An 18,495-nucleotide genomic window follows, 5' to 3' on the forward strand; every position below is an offset into this window, starting at 1 on the left:
AACAGAAAACACCAACACAGCAGAGTCCCCTGGTTTGTATTAATCTAGCTGAAACATTGCTGAAACTTACCACTGGCCCCACCCTTCCCCCTCTATTTTTTATCTCCCAAAGAGATGAAGGATGCCTTGAAGCAGTGGGCTCCTCCTCTGGGACTGCCTGACCCATTGCTCAAGCAGGGAGTCAGAGAGGGAGGAGAATCAGCAGGACTGGAACACCTGCGCTCACATTGACTCTCAGCCTCTAACCCTGTCCTGAAAGACCCTCCTTCTCCTGACCCCCTTGGATCACTCAACCCAGTGCCGGATTTATGTACAGGCTAAGTAGGCCGAAGCCTAGGACCTCGAAATCTAGGGGGCCTCGCCAACCTTCCCGCTCCCCAGCGGGCAGTCTCCCCTCTCCCAAAATTGCAAACCCAAGACTTCATGCGAGGGCAGGGCAACTGCAGTTGTTTACATGAAGGAACCGTTAACAGATTTCAAGCCATCTAGAAATATTACGGAAGACTTTGCACATTGTTATTTAAATGCTAGGTGCATTGATGTGACTAAGCAAATCAATATAGATATATACAATACAATGAGATCATCAGAGGCTTGCTTTGTGGATGTGTCACAAGCTCTGTATCGAAGCACTGAGTGCAATATACCATTCTGCCAAGTCTCGTTTTTATAAAGGCTTTGCCTAGCTAACTAGCCTCTGCCACATCTAACCTGACCACATGAACTTTTGCCAAGTTTCAAGTGAGCATGCTACTCTTGGCAATGCATTTTCTGCTTTGTCGCTGCTTATATGGTGGGTGGAAATGTTGAGCTATTTTCATGGCCAGTTCTGAAAGTAGCTTCCACTGCTCACTTTGAAATGAAACCTCTATAAGAGAGAAGCCAGTTCACCTGATGGCTAAAGGTGTGAGCTGAACTTCACGCACCAAAGTGGCCTTTAAAGTTCAGGGGCCTCGATTCAACGCAGAAGTACGCATGATTGACCTCATAGGTATGACTAGCTTTTCAATGCAACCTTATGCATGCTAACTCAGAAGCAAGTCTCATTGTGTTCGGTGAGGCTTAATCCATAGTAGGCATGTTTAGGATTGCTGAAAGAATGCAAAGAGGAGATGTGTGGTCTCCAAAGTGTCAACTAAGAAGATTTATTGCAGCGCAGTGTCTTTCAGAACACAGGTTCCCTCTGCAGGAGCAATCTTAAACTTTCAAATTCTATGAAGTGGCTAAAGCACCATGCACAAATACTATCATGAGGTAGACAAGAACAGCAGTTTGTATTTGCCCAAAGTGCTTTAGTGTACTGTATAGAATTTGAAAGTGTAAGACTGCTCTTGAAAAAGGAACCCATTTGCCCAAACATGTTGAGCTGTAATAAATCTTATCAGTTGTCTTGGCCTTTAAAAAAAAAAATAAGCAAAAAATAATAATCATGCTTTTCTTTATGGTTTCTGTGCCTGTCTCCCCTCCTATTTTGTTTGTTTGTTTGTTTAGTATTGCCACCTTGACAATGTGTTGGATTCTGTTGGATTTAACATTGCAGCGCAATATATGCTTAGTTATAAGTACACTCAACTGTATTCAATGGGGATAACTAACACGTAAGTGTATAAGATTGCCACTTTAGATTAGATGGAATGCTGAAGGCTTATGGTGATCTAATATCTAATTATTTGTAGATATACAAACAGAGTGTAGCAAAAGCAAGCAGGCTTCCGCAGCAGGCAGCATCACTGCAAATACTGCACCATATTCCCCCCAAAAGCAACACAAAGTAAGCATAGGCCAATGGTATCAAATAGTATGGGGAACAGCCTTATTAGAAAAACTAACCAACAAACTGAAACTGACACAGGGACAAATAGAAGAAACCGCCTTCCCCTGCATATGGTTACCCTTTATCACATACTCAGCCCAAAAAGACAACAGCAAGAACCTGCCCACAGCATTCAAATCAATCTGGCTGACCTGATCCAAAAACACCCACTCACATATGAAAACAAAGTTCACCACAGCCAATCACAAACAAACAGCCACACCCTAGGCCAACCCCAACCTCTCTCACAACCAAAGGAATGCAAGCAAATAGTGTGATAGGAATTTTATGGTCTTAGATATATGGTAATGTTCATACGTGTACCAACCAAGCACGTACATAGATCAGCACAGGAAGGCCAACCTGGAACCATTTTGATTCCTAAACTGACCAAATGTTTTCTCTGCAAGGTCAAAGTGGGAAACCTCCCCATTGTCTCTTTCCTCACAAATCCTGTCTTAAGGGCACATTTACGATATGAATAGGGTGTGAGCCTGTGACCTGGCCCAGGAACTAAGTATTTATCACTACAAAAGATTGGTCAGGCTCCCCAGGCAATCCAATCAAGTAACCTGCCAGACATGAGATAAACAACAACAGGAGAAAAACAATATTCAAATTTCTGTTTTAGACCACCTTTTCTGTGATGTAGGTGTGATGTATCTGAGGGGTGGTCTTAGGTTACACCCCTTCTGTGATGTATGCATGATGTTTCTGGGGGTGGTCTTGATCTACAGGGTGGCAATTTCAAAAGTCTTTATAAGGCCTTGCGCACCATTTTTCTGGGTTCCTCCTCTCTCCTGTGGGTGAGGGGAGCACCCTGTTGCAACAGATCAATAAAGATCAAGCTTATTAGCTGCTTTGCTTCTCAATATTCTCTGGCTGGCCTCTGTTATTCTCTCCTACCAATAGGGAACCTATGTAAGGACTCTATATGGGCTCTTGGATACCCCATAAGGGAAAAGGGCAATTTTTGTTTACAACAATAGTAAAGAGAACCCACACAAGTGACACTGACACAAAACCCCACACATACACTAAGTAGAATAGTAGCATTGCCACCCAACCCCACCCCACTCACCGTTCCCCCTCCACTTCTTTCCCCCTTTTCTTCCTAACGTAACACTAATGTCTCAACAAATGAAATTGATCTGTGGAAAATGTACTGTAACTTGAAAAAAGAGACATTGCACATACAGTGGTATCTCGGGTTAAGAACTTAATTCATTCTGGAGGTTCGTTCTTAACCTGAAACTGTTCTTAACCTGAGGTACCACTTTAGCTAATGGGGCCTCCCGCTGCCGCCACCACGCGATTTCTGTTCTCACCCTGAAGCAAAGTTCTTAACCCGAGGTATTATTTCTGGGTTAGCAGAGTCTGTAACCTGTAGTGTCTGTAACGTGAAGCATCTGTAACCCAAGGTACGACTGTACTTTTGTAAAACGAGAAATTAGCGTGCAATACAAGGATGGTTTAGTCAACTTAAGCAAAAAGAGAGGAAAAGCCTCATAGCTTTATGTTTCAGTCTGAGTCCAAATTCAGACTAACAACAGCCGCCTCCTCCTTTTTCCCCCTCTCTCACCTACGCACACACAATGCAGAACACCGGTTAGTCTCAGATGCCACCATTGAAGTTAAATCCTTTTGTTCAGTCCCCGAAAACACTCTAAACTGAATCTGACCTCTTCACAATAACTGAATTGTGTTGTGGGCCCAACTACAGATTCCTCCTGGCCTTGTGATTCTTTAGGGTAGTATGTACCCCACCAATCCCAGACCTTCCAGGTGTCCCTATTTTCCAGTGACAGTCCTGGATTTACAAAAGCTGTCCTGATTTCTGATTTGATCTCAGGATGTCTTGATTTTCCATGGGACAGCCCTATTTTCATCGGGAAAACATTGGAGGGTATGGAGTCATGAGACCCCCGAGACAAGATACTACAGAGGTGCCCAAACTCTTTTCAAAGAGGGCTAGATTTGATGAAGTGAACAATCATTTTTTAGGACTCAAGTTGTTGAACGCTTTTTTAAAGGATTTTACCCTAGGAGATAGACTGCCACAGGGGCCGGATTAAACTGATCAGTGGGCCAGATTACGCCCCCGAAACAGACTTCGGACATGCCTGCTTTAGGACATTTGAACATAGCCCTATATAGGGAAGTTTTTTAATGTTTACTGTTTTATTATGTTTTTCTATGTGTTGGAAGCCGCCTAGAGTGGCTGGTGCAACCCAGTCAGATGGGTGGGGTATAAATAATAAAATAATAATAGTTTTTGTTATTATTATGGAATAGGGCATCCCTATTTCCATTAGAGAAATGTTGAAGAGTAAGCAATACACAAAACCCCACCAACACAACTGATCCACAAGGGATGTTCCACCAAAATCTTGGAATGGAACAAATGACTATTCTTAGGCTGATCAATATGTTTGTGCTGCCAAGCTGTGTAAACAGCAAAACAAACACAATACTGCAGCCTCAACAATACATCAAAGTGGGAATGCCTTGTAAACACTGCTCTTCCTCTTGCCCTAATGATCCTCAAGAGGGCCACTAATTGGATAGGTTTTGGCATAAGGCTCCGGACAGACTGTTTTGCATTCAAGAGGGGCTAGGGAGAAAATTAAAGTGGCACTCACGTCTGTGTAACTGTGCATAGGATTGGGTGCCACTGTTTATTTTGATGGAGGAAATGGTGGAAGGCCTTGGCTTCTGGTTATTGTATGGTGGGGCTGCCTTTGAAAAGTGCTTGGAAACCTAATTGGTTTAAAATGCAGCTACCAGGATGCCAACCAAGGCAGGACGTAAGGAGTGTATAATGCAGGCTTTATAACATCATCACAGACTTCCATTCAGTCTCCAGATCCAATGGAAAGTGGTGGTTTTGACCTTCCAAGGTCACACGGTCTGGACTTGGGAAAGGTTAAGGATCACCTTTCCCCCTATGAACATTAAAATGTTTCTTGGGTGCCCTGTGTTAGCTCTTCAATAATGCCAATGGAATCTAGAGAGAAAGGAAATCCTGATAACATGTTTCTGAACAAACTGAACACAGCAGAATATAACTGGAGAAGAAAGAAACGGAAGGATTTTTGTCTTTTAGGGGCAAAGCTTGTACATAAGCAGGGTTAGATACCATATTTTTCACTCTATAAGATGCACCAGACCACAAGACGCACCTAGTTTTTGGAGGAGGAAAACAAGAAAAAAAATATTCTGAATCTCAGAAGCCAGAACAGCAAGAGGGATCGCTGTGCAGTGAAAGCAGCAATTCCTCTTGCTGTTCTGGCTTCTGGGATAGCTGCACAGCCTGCATTCACTCCATAAGACGCACACACATTTCCCCTTACTTTTTAGGAGGGGAAAAGTGAGTCTTATAGAGCAAAAAATACAGTATACAAGAAAACTCCCTCCAAACTCCCACTGACCTACACAGCCTATCAGAGTATATCACATATATGGTAAGGTAAAAGGTAAATGACCCCTGGAAGGTTAACACCAGTCAAAGGTGACTATGGGATGTGGTGCTCATCTCACTTTCAGGCCGAGGGAGCTGGTGGTTTGTTCACAGACAGCTTTCCGGGTCATGTGGCCAGCATGACTAAACTGCTTCTTCCACAACGAAAACCAGAGAGCATGGAAACACCATTTACCTTCCTGCTGCAGCAGTACCTATTTATCTACTTGCACTGGCGTGCTTTCAAACTGCTAGGTTGGCAGGAGCTGGGACAGAGCAACGGGAGCTCACCCTGTCGTGGGGATTCGAACCACCAACCTTCCAATCGGCAAGCCCAAGAGGCTCAGTGGTTTAGACCACAGCACCACCCATGTCCCCATCACATATAACCACCCTGATGCCATGGTGAGTACGAATAATCATGTACCCATATTTAAAAGAACATTTAGAGGGAGCCAAGGTTGCTCATGAGGAAAGGTTCCCCATTCTTGTGCTATTGCTTCCAGTGATATGATGCTGAACTTAGGTTACTTAGAATCATAGAATCATAGTTGGAAGGGACCCAAGGGTCATCTAATCCAAGAATAAGAATAAGAATTTTTTTATTTATACCCCACCCATCTGGCTGGGTTTCCCCAGCCACTACAGTGCAGGAATCTAACCTAAAGCATCCATGACTGACTGCTTAAAAACCTGCAAGGAATGAGTGTCCACAACATCCTGAGGGAGACTGTTCCACTGACGAACAGCTCTTATTGTCAGAAAGTTCTTCCTGATGTTTCGTTGGAATCTCTTTTCTTGTACTTCAATGGCTGGGTCCTAAAGTTTTGTTGCATAAAATTGGTCTCTTCTCTCATGTTCGTTGGTTTACCTTAACTCCCATCTCAAAATAATTTTGATGCCTTTCACACATCCAGTCCTCAAGAAAAATAATGGCAAGCCCCACTATTAACATGAAATTGATCGCTGAGTAGATAGGCTTAGGAATTTGGCCTTTGATGGTTTTTATAGGACTTAGCTAGCACATGCCCCTCAGGGCAATGATTAAAACAAAACAAAAACTTGTGGAATTTGGGAAGTCTAAAGGTCTGATTAGATAACCTTATGTTCTCCCCCCCCCTTTTTTTTTAAACTCAGGAAGAGCAAACAGAGTGGCAGTCACAGGTGTGCTTTCCATGGTGCCTGAAGCTCAAATCAAATAAATCCTGTTCCTGGTCTCCACAGCAGCCACAGAAGTGAGAAAAACTTGAGGGACTAGGCCTATAATGCAAAATGGAACTGGAGAAAGGCACATACATAATCAACCGTGCTGTCTCTGAGGCACATCCCCTCTTCTTCTCCTGGGGTGGCAAAACTGCAAATAAAGCAGCAACCTGTGAAGAAAGAAAAATAAGTGTGCATTTCTGATAAGCAAAAATCTGCCTTGGGGAACCGCAAAGGCTTGCTGCTTGTTTGGGGAGCAGACTGATGCTCTTTCAAGGCAAGGAATTGCCTCTTTGTAGGTGAATTTATTCAGCCTGCATTTCACAGTGGACCGACCTGATCGGATGCTGCCAAACTTCCTTGAAGATTGGAAGACAACTCCTGGTCAGATTACACGGGTCTCAAAATTTTGCAAGAAGTACACACAAAAATACGTATTTTTTACATATAAATACGTATACAAAATGCTTACTTTAAGCATGGCTGCATTGAAAATCATTGAAAGGTGCCATGTGACATTTAAGAAGCGCATATTTCATAATAAAACGTGGCACCAAAATTTGTGCACGCTTTCAAGAACTTTGCATGAAACGGAATGACTCAGGCCTATGTTTCAGTGAGGGCCGTCCAAGACATTTTGGCAACCGAGGCGAACCACAAAATGGTGTCCCCACCATGACTAGGTCAGAAAGGGGAGAGAATATCTACATCAGGAACAAGGTAAGTGGAATCAAATCAACTTTACCCAATGGCTGAATTGGGAATAAAAGGCATCGCAGAAGAAAGGGGCCTATGCTGAACCATGACCAGCAGACCCCACAAGACAGACCCCACTGTTTCCTTCCTAGAGGTGAGAGGAGACCTATTTGTTGAGAGGCTGCTACAGAGGTGGCATTGTGGCGGGCTGCTGAGGAGGTAGCAGATCCAGCCTCTAAGGAGCTTGTGGTGACAATTGGCGATGCATTCCTTGGAGGCTGGGCCTCCTGCCCCTATGAATCCTGCTGCCAGAGGAGGTCACCTGACCTTGCCTCATGGTTGGGCCAGCCCTGGATTCTATACCAGTGAGACTTAAATGGACTGAGTTAAGCTGCGCAGCCTATCCTTACTCCCCTCTGAACCACTAGTGTCACATTCCAATTGAAATAAAAAAAATAAGGTCTTATATATATAATAAATGTTCATTTATACCAAGCACGTACATAGATATGTGGCCACATGTCTGGAGCAGCACAGGAAGACCATCCTGGAGCCATTTTGACTCCCAAACTGACCAAATGTTTTCTCTGCAAGGAAGGAGGTGGTGAGGGAACCTTCCCATTGTCTCAGGAATTGGGTAATCACCATCTCAAAGGAATGGCCAGACTACCAGGAAAGGCAATCAGATAAGGCATTACCAGATAACCTGGCAGAGAGGAAAAACAACAACATTCAAATCTCTGTTGTAGACCGCCTTTTCTGTGATGTAGGTATGATGTTTGTGGAGGGTGGTCTTGGGTTACACCCTTTCTGTTATGTATGCATGATGTATGGAGGGGTGGTCTTGAGCTCCAGGAAAGGCAATTTAAAATGTCTATATAAGGGCAGGCACCTTTGTTGTGGGTCCTCCTCCTTTCTCCTGCGTGTGAGGGAAACACCCTGTTGCAACAGTTCAGTAAAGATCAGGCTTACTAGCTGCCTTGCTTCTCAATATTCTCTGGTTGGCCTCTGTTATTTTCTTCTACCGATGGAGAACCTACAAAGGACTCTATAAGGGCTCTTGTGTCCCCCCATGAGGGAATAAGGGCAGATTTTGTTTACTACACAATACTTGGAAGTGATGTATTATTTTCCCTTCTAAATTATAAAACATTGCAGGTCTCCGTAGCTCCCACCCAAAGCACTCTGCACAGAGTAACTGTGGCTGCTCCCTCCTAGGGCTTTTAAAAAGCCAAAATCCTGCTGATTGACTGTTTGGCAGAGAAAAGGTAAGCAGGAGCAGGGAAGGAATCCAGTGCTGCCGTCTCCTCCCAAACGGATGATAAGTGGGGAGTTTTAAAAGAGCAATTTATGTCCAGCCTCAGCTACTGAGTCAAGAGGGAAAATGTGCTGTTTCCACTAGCTAAGGATACACCCAGAGAAGTTTCTGATAGTCTGTTACTAGATTGGGATGTGGGTGTTTGTAACCACTGGCAGAAAGTGGTCAGATTCATCTGGCCGTAGGCATTCCTTACGGCTAGTTGCCCTTAGCTGCAGATTCCTTCTTGGGGCTTCAGTGTGCACATGAAATTTTATTATGGACTTTTAAAATATTTCTATAGCAGCACAGTGCTGAACAAAAAAACAACAAAAAATCCCCTCTCCATCTCTGTTTTCACTTCCCCATTCAGTTTAATGGCGAGGGTGAGCAGATTATTAGAAATGAATTAAAATACATAGGCCCCTATAGAAGCAGCATTTTATGTCTATTTTTGTGGTAGTAGAACTGCATCTCACTGTTGTCGGGTTTTTCCCCCCTTGGTTTTAAATGTTTTTTTCCTACATCCTTGAAATATTGGCTATGTTTGCAAAGCAGCCTAAATTTATTTGAATGCATAAGTGAAAAATGCAGGTCACAATTGTTAATGGTTGGTATATGTACTTCTGTCCTGTACGTTGAGAAATGACAGTAAAGTATTTTTGTTTTAAAAATAAAGCAAATTAAAATATAATTAATTAACTATATGCTGGTGAGGACAGAGACTTTTAATATTGCAAATCCAAGTATATCAGGACAAGTACAGTTAAAGAGACTGCAATTTGCTTTAACACTGTCTCTTTTGTATTTATCCTTAAAAAAAACAACTCTCCTAAATAGTGCTTCTTCTTGGAAGCACTAACAGAATGTGAATATTTATTATCAGACATTCCAAACTAAGCAAATATGCAGAATATAAATGCTGACCTAAGTGATTCATATGATCATATTAGTTACTTATCTTCCAAGTAGGTTAGATGTCTCTGGAATGGTAGGAAACTCAAGAAGATAAACATATTGCAAAAGCACTAATGATATCCAGCAGAGTTGGTTTTGCTTTATATTCCCTTTTTAAAAGCCTCCTAGTTCAAATATCTGCATGTGTAAAGTTTTTAGTTAAAACCTAACAAGATCAGAATAAATGTCATTTTCCATAGCAATATGGAATTTGAAGAATCTGAGGTAACTTGTAACCTCACTTCCCCTTTACCAACACAAATCATTCCAATAATACTGTTACAGGTTTAGTGGTTGAGTTGGATCGTGGGTCCCAACCAAACCTGTTATTTTATAACTGTAAGATTGTAGTTGGTAGTAGAAGAGACTGTTGAAGAGATGAGACTAGTTTCTTTGTTAAGTTAATGGCCTGTAAGCACCCTATTTATATGTCTAAAGAGCTGGTAAAAGCATGTGTGTTGTCAGTAGAGACACCTGATGGGAAGGGGTAAGCCACTTGGCTGGATGGTATGTCACCCTAGGGGTCAATATGCCAGGGAGCTAGCTTTTATTTTAGTCTGGGCTGAAGCTGGGAGCTGGAAAAGAGTCACAGAAGCTTGTCTTGCTCCATGCTGAATCCAAAGCTATGGCCTTGAGCAGCCTTCCTGGAGACCTAATGAGGAAGCAACATCTGCTGAAGTGTTAATGCTGTGAATCATTCCATCTTATACAGTCATACATTGTGTTACGTTCCGCTCTTGTTACGGACTTTCAGCGTTAAGAGTGGTGGACTCATAATCTGATGAACCAGGTTCGCGTCTCCGCTCCTCCACATGCAGCTGCTGGGTGACCTTGGGCTAGTCACACTTCTCTGAAATCTCTCAGCCCCACTCACCTCACAGAGTGTTTGTTGTGGGGGAGGAAGGGAAAGGAGAATGTTAGCCACTTTGAGACTCCTTCAGGTAGTGATAAAGCGGGATATCAAATCCAAATCCAAACCCCGGAAGTGTTTACTTCTGGGTTCACCGCCTGCACATGCGCAGAAGCAATCTGCACACTTTGCACATGCGCAGAAGCAATCACGCCCTGCACATGCACAGAAGAGGCACTCTAGTTACAGACTTTTCGGGGTGCAAACAGCACCCTGAAACGGATTAAGTCCGCAACTAGAGGTACCACTGTACTCAGGTTGTATGCATGAGTAAATAAAAACATATCTTAAGAACACCACAGTCTCCAGTGACCTTCATTCTAAGGAAAGAGAACCCTAAGTAAGTGCTGGTACCCCTGAAGTCTCTTGCTACTCAGAGCCTGGCATGCATTCAATGATATATATTGTTATGAACGGGGGGGGGGGCAGTAGGCAGTTTGCCGAAACCCATCTAACTCCTGGATCCAGCATATGTTACAATATAAGCCAGGCTAGTTTCCTGGTGAGGTGCTAGCCTAGGTAATGGACCACTATGGGAACAAAGGAAGTGGATCAGTGTGAGACAGCAAACAGGTGGAACCCCTTCCTTCAACTGGCTGGTGGTTAGAAAGGCAAAAGAACAGGGTTGAAAGTTGAGTGATGTGAGCTAGAAGCTAGAACAAAAACTGCAGACTGGGCAACCTGAGAGATGCAGAGTGATACAGATTTCTGTGTGAATCCAAGGCTGCAGCTAAGGGGGAAGCAAAGTGGGTGTTAGTGTTGTGAACCTCTGCACCATAGGCTCAGATTGCATATACGTGTAAATAAACCATATATCACAGAGACACCACTGTCTCTGCTGCACCTCATTCCAAAGGAAACACAAATCCTGGGCAAAGTGGCTGAACCCCTGAATCCTGCACCATTTTTGGAGATTGTGGTGGTGTGCAACGATATCCTCTTACTTGTGTGCACTGCAATCCTACGAATCCTTTTTGAGAAGCAAGTCCTGTTGAGTTCAGTAAGAATTACTGTTTAGCAAATGTGTATTGGATTGTCACCTATAGGAACCGCAGTGACTCATGGCGCAACAGGTGCTGGACTGCGCCATTTCAGACTTCAGGTGGTGAGGGTCACATATCTGAATGCTCCTCCTGCTATATAAAGGGTGTAAGGCCAAACTTTCTTACTTGTTCCATTATGGCAAGAACCTAAGCAAACACTCTGGATTGATGGGGACATACACAGAAAGGTGACAGGAGGGTGATGAAGGGCTCTGTGCGAAGACAGGGTAGAAAGGATTTCTCAGGCTGGGGGAAGAAACAGAAGTTCCCAGGTGAGAGCTGGAAAGGTCTACTTTTATGTATATGGATAAAGGACATGATACAACTCTGATAGAGAGCTTTTATATCTATTTTTCTATTTCTTTTTCTCTCAGTCGCTTTTTTATTTCTTGCTTCTTATTCTCTCTTATTTTCGCTCCTCTTTATCTCTTTCTTTTTTAGATTAGATTGGTTTTTATTGTATCTTATGCTGAAAACTTTCAATAAAAATATTTGGAAGGGAAGCAAACGCTCTCACATACTGTTGCTGAGGGTTTTTCTTTTCTCAAATAATAGCTTTTTATCATTATTAAGGAACATAATAGGATGCATCTTCTCCATCTGTTTCCTTCCCACCCAGACTTGCGCTGAAGACATTGTCAACCCAATCTTGCAATGACGGTCAGAACAGAAGCATATTTAAGAGAGATGGACTAAGAACTGGAAGCCCATTTGAGACTGTCAGGTGCCTTTTGACATATGTCAGTCAGCAAGTTAAGCTGTTATAGCAATGAGTGATATTTTGTTTTTGGGTTTTTTTACAAAATAGATGTTATAGCTGCCACAACCCTTAAAAGCTTGTGTTTGTTTGTTTGTTTGTTTGTTTGTTTGTTTGTTTGTTTGTTTTGGACATCAACCAATTTACAGTCAAATCCATCTCTGATTTTTTTCTAGCTTAATTTCACTTGCCTCATTCTGTCGTCCAGATAAACAAGATTTCATATGCCATTTTGCAGTATTTGTGTTTTGTTTATTAGCCTGGCTTTCAGGATTTGTTGGAATGTAGCTTGAGATGGGATTTCCAAGGAGCAGCTGAAAATTGCAATGTCATAATTGCAGGAGGAGCTGAGAATTTGAAAGAGGAGCTGAAAATTGCAATGTCATCAATGCAGACAAATAGCATCAACCATCCCCTTTCTTAAATCATGAACTAACCCTTGCAAGGTACATGATCAAAAATAAAACAGAATAAAACCTGACCAACAAACCCTGATGACTGTCCAAAGTATGTTTACTTCACTCTGTCATTTCATTTCCATCTAGAGTTGTTTACAAATACTCCTTGGGCAGGATGAAAAGTTGGCGACAATAATAATGCTCCTATGCCAGCAATTTTGTCACATTTAATTGCAATTTTATCTCTCACTTTCCTGGTACTAATCCTTGCATAGTTCCCATATATGTTGACATGTTCTTCCTAGAACTAGAAATTTGAGATGTTTTTTGGGGGGAGGGGATGGGCGCTTAATAAAATCTGAAGTGCTACAGCTACACTCATAAACACTTCAATAACATTCATTCACTGATCCACAAATGGCATGGAATATCTGTTCTGTGCCTGCCTGCACAAGCCTTTCCACTTCTCCCTTACTTGTAATAAACCCCAGTGCAGGTACTTTCAAAGGTTATTGTGAAACCCAGGGATTCCATAGAATTAAGGAACAAAGTTGTGTTGACTTGGAATGCTGGGAAGTGGAAACAGGTGGATTTGAGGTTTACACTGTGGGATGAGTGTTTTCTCACGCGCGGTACACCCATAAAAGGAGTGTCAGTGCCACACTGTTTTTCACTCAGTGCTATTTTTCTCAAAAAAGAGGTGCCAGAACTCGCCACGAACGCCTCCCTTGTTCTCTTATAATGGAAATGGTGCTCACCTTAGAGCTGCCAAAACAGAGTTTTGGTGAATTCCAGCTGAAAAGAAAGCCCTGCATCACAATAAATCTGTTGGGGTGTTTTCAGACCAAAGGGAGAGTTAATTTGAGATATCACATAAATTTTAGTTTACTTGGGGGGCTGTACAATAATTTCAGGTAGTTTTTTAAAAAATATATATCTGGAGGAAATCTGAACCTTGCCTGGTGCTACCAATCAGAGAAGCCCATATGGGGAATTTTCTTGAGGCTAAGACATGCACTGACACCATGAAGTCTTATTCTTCCACCATTACAGTGGTATCTCGGGTTACATACACTTCAGGTTACATACGCTTCAGGTTACAGGCTCCGCTAACCCAGAAATATTACCTCGGGTTAAGAACTTTGCTTCAGGATGAGAACAGAAATCGTGCAGCGGCGGGGCAGCGGCAGCGGCAGCAGGAGGCCCCATTAGCTAAAGTGGTGCTTCAGGTTAAGAACAGACCTCCGGAACAAATTAAGTTCTTAACCTGAGGTACCACTGTATTGTAAACCCAGTATATCTGGATAATAGAGCTTAGCTGAATGTCTGCCCCTTTAAAGGCACACCCAACCTTTTAGGCTGGAAGAAGCCCAAGGTTGCCTCAGTAAGCAGAGGCAATAGGAAAAAGAACAAGTGGGATTACTAGTTCATAATAAACATAGTTTATGTATGTGTATTGATGCTTCTTTCCTGGAGTGACAATTAAACACAAACCATTTTTTCAGACCGATTCCTAGCTGAAATCAGGATCATGTAGATTAGTTGATTGTGGGAGTAATTTAAATCCAAGAAGCTCAATTACACTTTTTCCACTGTTGACCTTTAATTACTTAATTAAGAGTAGTTCTTCTGTCTTCAGAGAGGGAAATGTTTGCCATAATCACATTTTGCTTAGATGGCTCCTGCTGTTGTTAATACACAAAACAAACATAGGAGGAAAAAACATGTTATGGTAATATTTGTATCCAATGTTCCTAATAAACACTGTGCAGGTTACCTGGACTCTGCCCCTTGCAGCCATATAAAATAAGAATAATCCTTTGTTGCAAAAAAAAGTGAATTGTAGCATTAATGAGACCTTGGAGGTTTCTTTGTTGCCAATGTCCTTCTGCTTCTTTGCTGCTGCAGCTTCCTATTTTACCTGTACTTTGCCAGAAGACCCCAGGGCAGTTTTTAAAATAGACACAGAGAACATTGTTACTAAAAATCACAGTGCTCAAGATAAAAGATCTCATACTACATAAAGCCCTAATCCTTCACTTAAACATGCATGGGTAACCTCTGGCTTCCTCCTCCATACCATCCTACTGAGATAATACAATAGATATCTGAGAAAATTCAATCTGTGTACTTTCTGCCGAGACTGTCAAAGGTGAACATCTCTCCCAAGAGGCCCAGACTTAAATCACCTCATAAACATCATCAAATAGCCATCTATTTGTGGGTATACGGCTCCCAAGAGAAACGGAGTACTTAGATATTAAAACACGTGGGCTGCTCGGCTTGCGACACTCTGTTGAGCTACGTTTCGTCTCGGGATACTGGCTCAAGTGCACCAGTGGTAAAAAAATGAAACCCTTGAGATTTGCAATGACAGCCATTTGATAATTGCATCCTTGCCAAGAAATGAGAGGGGTTGGTACAATATTGTGTGGGATGGCTTTTAAATTTAAGCTGATATGGAAGGCTTCACTTCCACAGAGAGAAATGTGAAGATGGCCAGAATGAGGGGATGGCAGCATCGCTTCTCAAGCGGTGCTGATATCAATCCAGCCGAAGTTCCCCTCACCCATCCACACCTATTCTAACCTGTCCTGCTCCCCCTCCCCAGATCCCCCACCATCCTTATCCATAGAAATCTGTAGGAATAGCAAATGACTAACTGCATTATGTGTCAGTGTAAGAATGAGTAAGAGCAGCTTGCCTCATATTTAATACCTCTATAGCAGAAAAGATTAACCTTATCTACTGTCTTGCTTCCCCATTTCCCTGAGTGGTGAGAAGTTTCAAGAACAGCACTACTTGGGTTTGGCTTGTTTGGGGATAACATTTTGCAATATTTTCAAACGAATATTATGCAAAGCACAGCATAGGCAGAACTGGAGGAAAGCAGTGTGCAACACCTACTAGGCAGCAAATCCACTGTTTCGCAACAGATCCTACACTGGCACTGCATGCAAATGTGTTTGCAGTCTTTAGATCACTTTTGGTCATAGCTCTCTCTCTCTCTCTCTCTCTCTCTCTCTCTCTCTCTCTCTCTCTGTGTGTGTGTGTGTGTTTCTGTGTGTGTTTTTCTGTGCAATCCTGTATATTGGCTGCCATGTCACGAGCACTGTATTAAAGATACTTGTAAACGGCTATGAAAGCTGCCAAGAGGATTCCCTGATCATCACATTTGGGGGTTAAATTTTATGTACGAAAGCTAGTTCCCAGGCTATTTATTAACAACTGCATTTTGGGAGCAAATGTATTTGGGAAGGCAGAAAGTACGGGGGGGTCCCCCTGTCCACACAAGACCTTGAGCCAGGCAGTTTTCTTTTGGAAACAGTAAAGCTTACCAAATTAATATAAACCTATTAATGTCAATATAAAGACCTGTGATGGTTACAATGTGGTAACTGAAACTCAGTGGGACTTCCTTGTTTGCAGTACATCTGCCAGTGCTTGCTTAAACAGGTTTTATGTGTGGAATGTGGATTTCAGGGACAATGCGTACAGAAGCAGTGGGTCTATATTAAAAATTAATCTAGAACATTAATAACTTTTGAGATCATATCATGATTTTTCTTTTGCAGGACAAATATTTTATGGGGCTTTGGGACTGAGTTTGACATTACAATCCTCTGCACATTTCTTCAGAAGAAAGTGCTCAATGTGGTAATTGCAAATTCACACACAACTGGTAATGCAAGACTAGCTGCACGTAGCAGTCCTATTATTCCAACCTTATTCCTCGGTTTCTCATCTCTCACCAGAATAGGAAAATAGCACCCCCTCATTCTAGCCTAGATCATAGAATTGAGTCATCTAGTCCAACCCCCCACAAGGCAAGAATCTTTTTGCCCAGTGTGGGGCTCAAACACACAGCCCTGAGATTAAAAGTCTCATGCTCTACCCACTGAGCTATTGCATGGTTTCCTTCACAATTTTCTGCCGCTGTAGTTATTCACTCCACTGTTCCCCTCCTGAGAACTGAGGCTGAAAGAATGGGAGTTGCTTAAAGTTGGGACTATGAGTCTATGGCACAAGACCCTTCATGAATCTGCAGTGCTGTGTGCTGTTAATTCCATTTACAGATAGGGAATTTGTGACGACAGAATAGAACTTTAGCAGGGACAGGCAGCGAATCCATGACAGAAAATAGTTTAATGCATCAGGACATCCAAAGGGGCAAGCAGTTCTAAAGTGGAAGAGTCAACCTCAGAAATGATTGGTATATACACACTGTGCTACCAAGGTACACATTGTTCCATAACTGGCTGCTTCCCAACCTGTTGCTCTTGAGCTCAGTAAATACTGGAAGAAAAGTAGCTGTGACAATGGTTTTGTTTCTGGTGGGGAGGTTAGACCAAGTGGAGCAGAAGTAGATTTAGGAGAGGGCGGCCTGACCTGGGCACCGAGCCATAAGGGTGCTTCAGCGGGCACTGCAACAATGACGATCAATGGAGGGTGAGAGGCTTGGGGGTGCTGGAAATTGCCATTGCACAGAGCACCACTGAACTTTTAAAGCCCAAAGTCTGCCACTGGGTGGAGAAGGGAGGAGCCGTAGTTTTACATGCGAAGAGAGTAGGGGGAAGTGTTATGTACGGAAGTTCTCACCCTGGGCCAGCAGGGGGATACTGTAGATAGTTTTCACTCAGGTCCACATATGCAAATAAGGGATTGAAAGTGACATTCAGTGATTGGATAGTTACAGAAAGTGGTTACTGTTGCATTGTAGTGGAGCTCTATATAAGCAGGCTGGCTGAACCCTTCAGTTCAGTTCAGTTCTGGCCTGTGAATACACAAGAGATGTTTGAAGAATCGCTGTATTGTCTGATATGTTCACCCACAGCTTAACAGGAAGGAGATTGGCTTTGGTGCTGTGCAACTTCCCCCACCTTCTTCTTCTTTGGCGATCACTTGTAGCTGAGTAAGATTGTCTTCCATAAACACGGTTTTAACAGTGAGTCTGTAAGTGACTGTGGAGGCCAATTCTGGGTCCACACATCCTTCCACACTCCATCCACGGCTGCCTGTAGCATTTTTAAGGCATAGGGACTAATGGCAACCAGTGATCTCCAGGTAGCCACCGCTTCTCCAGATGTGCACATGCAGCCGAAGTTGTGTGCCCCATTGAAAAGAAAAAAGACAAGGCCCCTTCACTTTGAGTAGAAGAGAGTTTCAGTAGATGCAGTTTGCCTTCCGCACAACTATTCCAAAAGAAGGAACTCTGACTTCTTCCTTTCATGTGGCTACTCTAAACCCCAAGGCCACATGCTATTTCCGAACTGAGCACAGGAGCCAACTCAGAGGGGCCGTGGTTCCTCCCCCATTAAACATTTGAGGGGGCAGCCCCCAAAGTTAATGGGCATTGCCATTCATATGGTGCGGGTGCTCCCTGTCATGTGATCAGTTATGCAGGGTGGGGCTTACTTGCCCCCCTCCAAAATATGTTATTCAGGTTGGCACCCCTGTTGAGCAGCGAGGGTTTTGTCACTTATTGCTTTAATACGTGAAATGCACACAGCGAGCCCCAGACAATGAAAGGCTTGTTAACAATTGAAGCGCTTCTCCGCGCGCTGACGGGAGCTCCTGGGAAACTGCTTTCGTCCTTCCCCTCGGCGGGCCCTGGAAGCCCCGCGTTTCCTCCCGAAGCCCTCCTTCCTCTCCTGGCTTGAGAAGGAAAGGCTCGGGGAGGAAACCACCTGAGGCCTGGCTGGTGTGCTGGGGGGGGGGGGACTGAGGTGAAGGAGCGGGGCGGAATTGGCGGGAACGGGCCCTGAGGCGCGTCGAGCTGCTCTGCCTCTCCGCGCGCCAAGAGAAAGAACTCGCCACACGTTGTAGCGCAGTCGCTACTGAGCCAGCGAGGCGCGCTTTGCCTTTCTGTGGCAGCGAGCGAGCGCCCGCCCCGCTCCGGCTCCACTGGTGAGTCAGCGGCAGGTCAGGAGTATCGCGCGGGAAGGGAGGGGCGCGAGAGGC

The 18,495-nt window shown here is 43.5% G+C and overlaps 1 long non-coding RNA gene across 1 annotated transcript in view; it reads left to right on the plus strand.

Annotated features, from left to right (window-relative positions):
- The window catches only part of LOC310687937, a 50,386-nt gene extending 38,020 nt beyond the window's left edge, over positions 1 to 12,366 (plus strand). Inside the window, exons 2-3 of the long non-coding RNA XR_014516657.1 lie at positions 6,411 to 7,196; positions 11,999 to 12,366. This is a non-coding gene — a long non-coding RNA (uncharacterized lncRNA). The remainder of the gene's footprint in view (positions 1 to 6,410; positions 7,197 to 11,998) is intronic.
- Positions 12,367 to 18,495: the final 6,129 nt, after the last annotated feature.

The sequence above is a fragment of the Podarcis liolepis genome (assembly GCF_965112155.1).
Source record: "Podarcis liolepis genome assembly, chromosome: 10".
In the NCBI taxonomy this organism is placed as follows: Eukaryota; Metazoa; Chordata; class Lepidosauria; order Squamata; family Lacertidae; genus Podarcis; species Podarcis liolepis.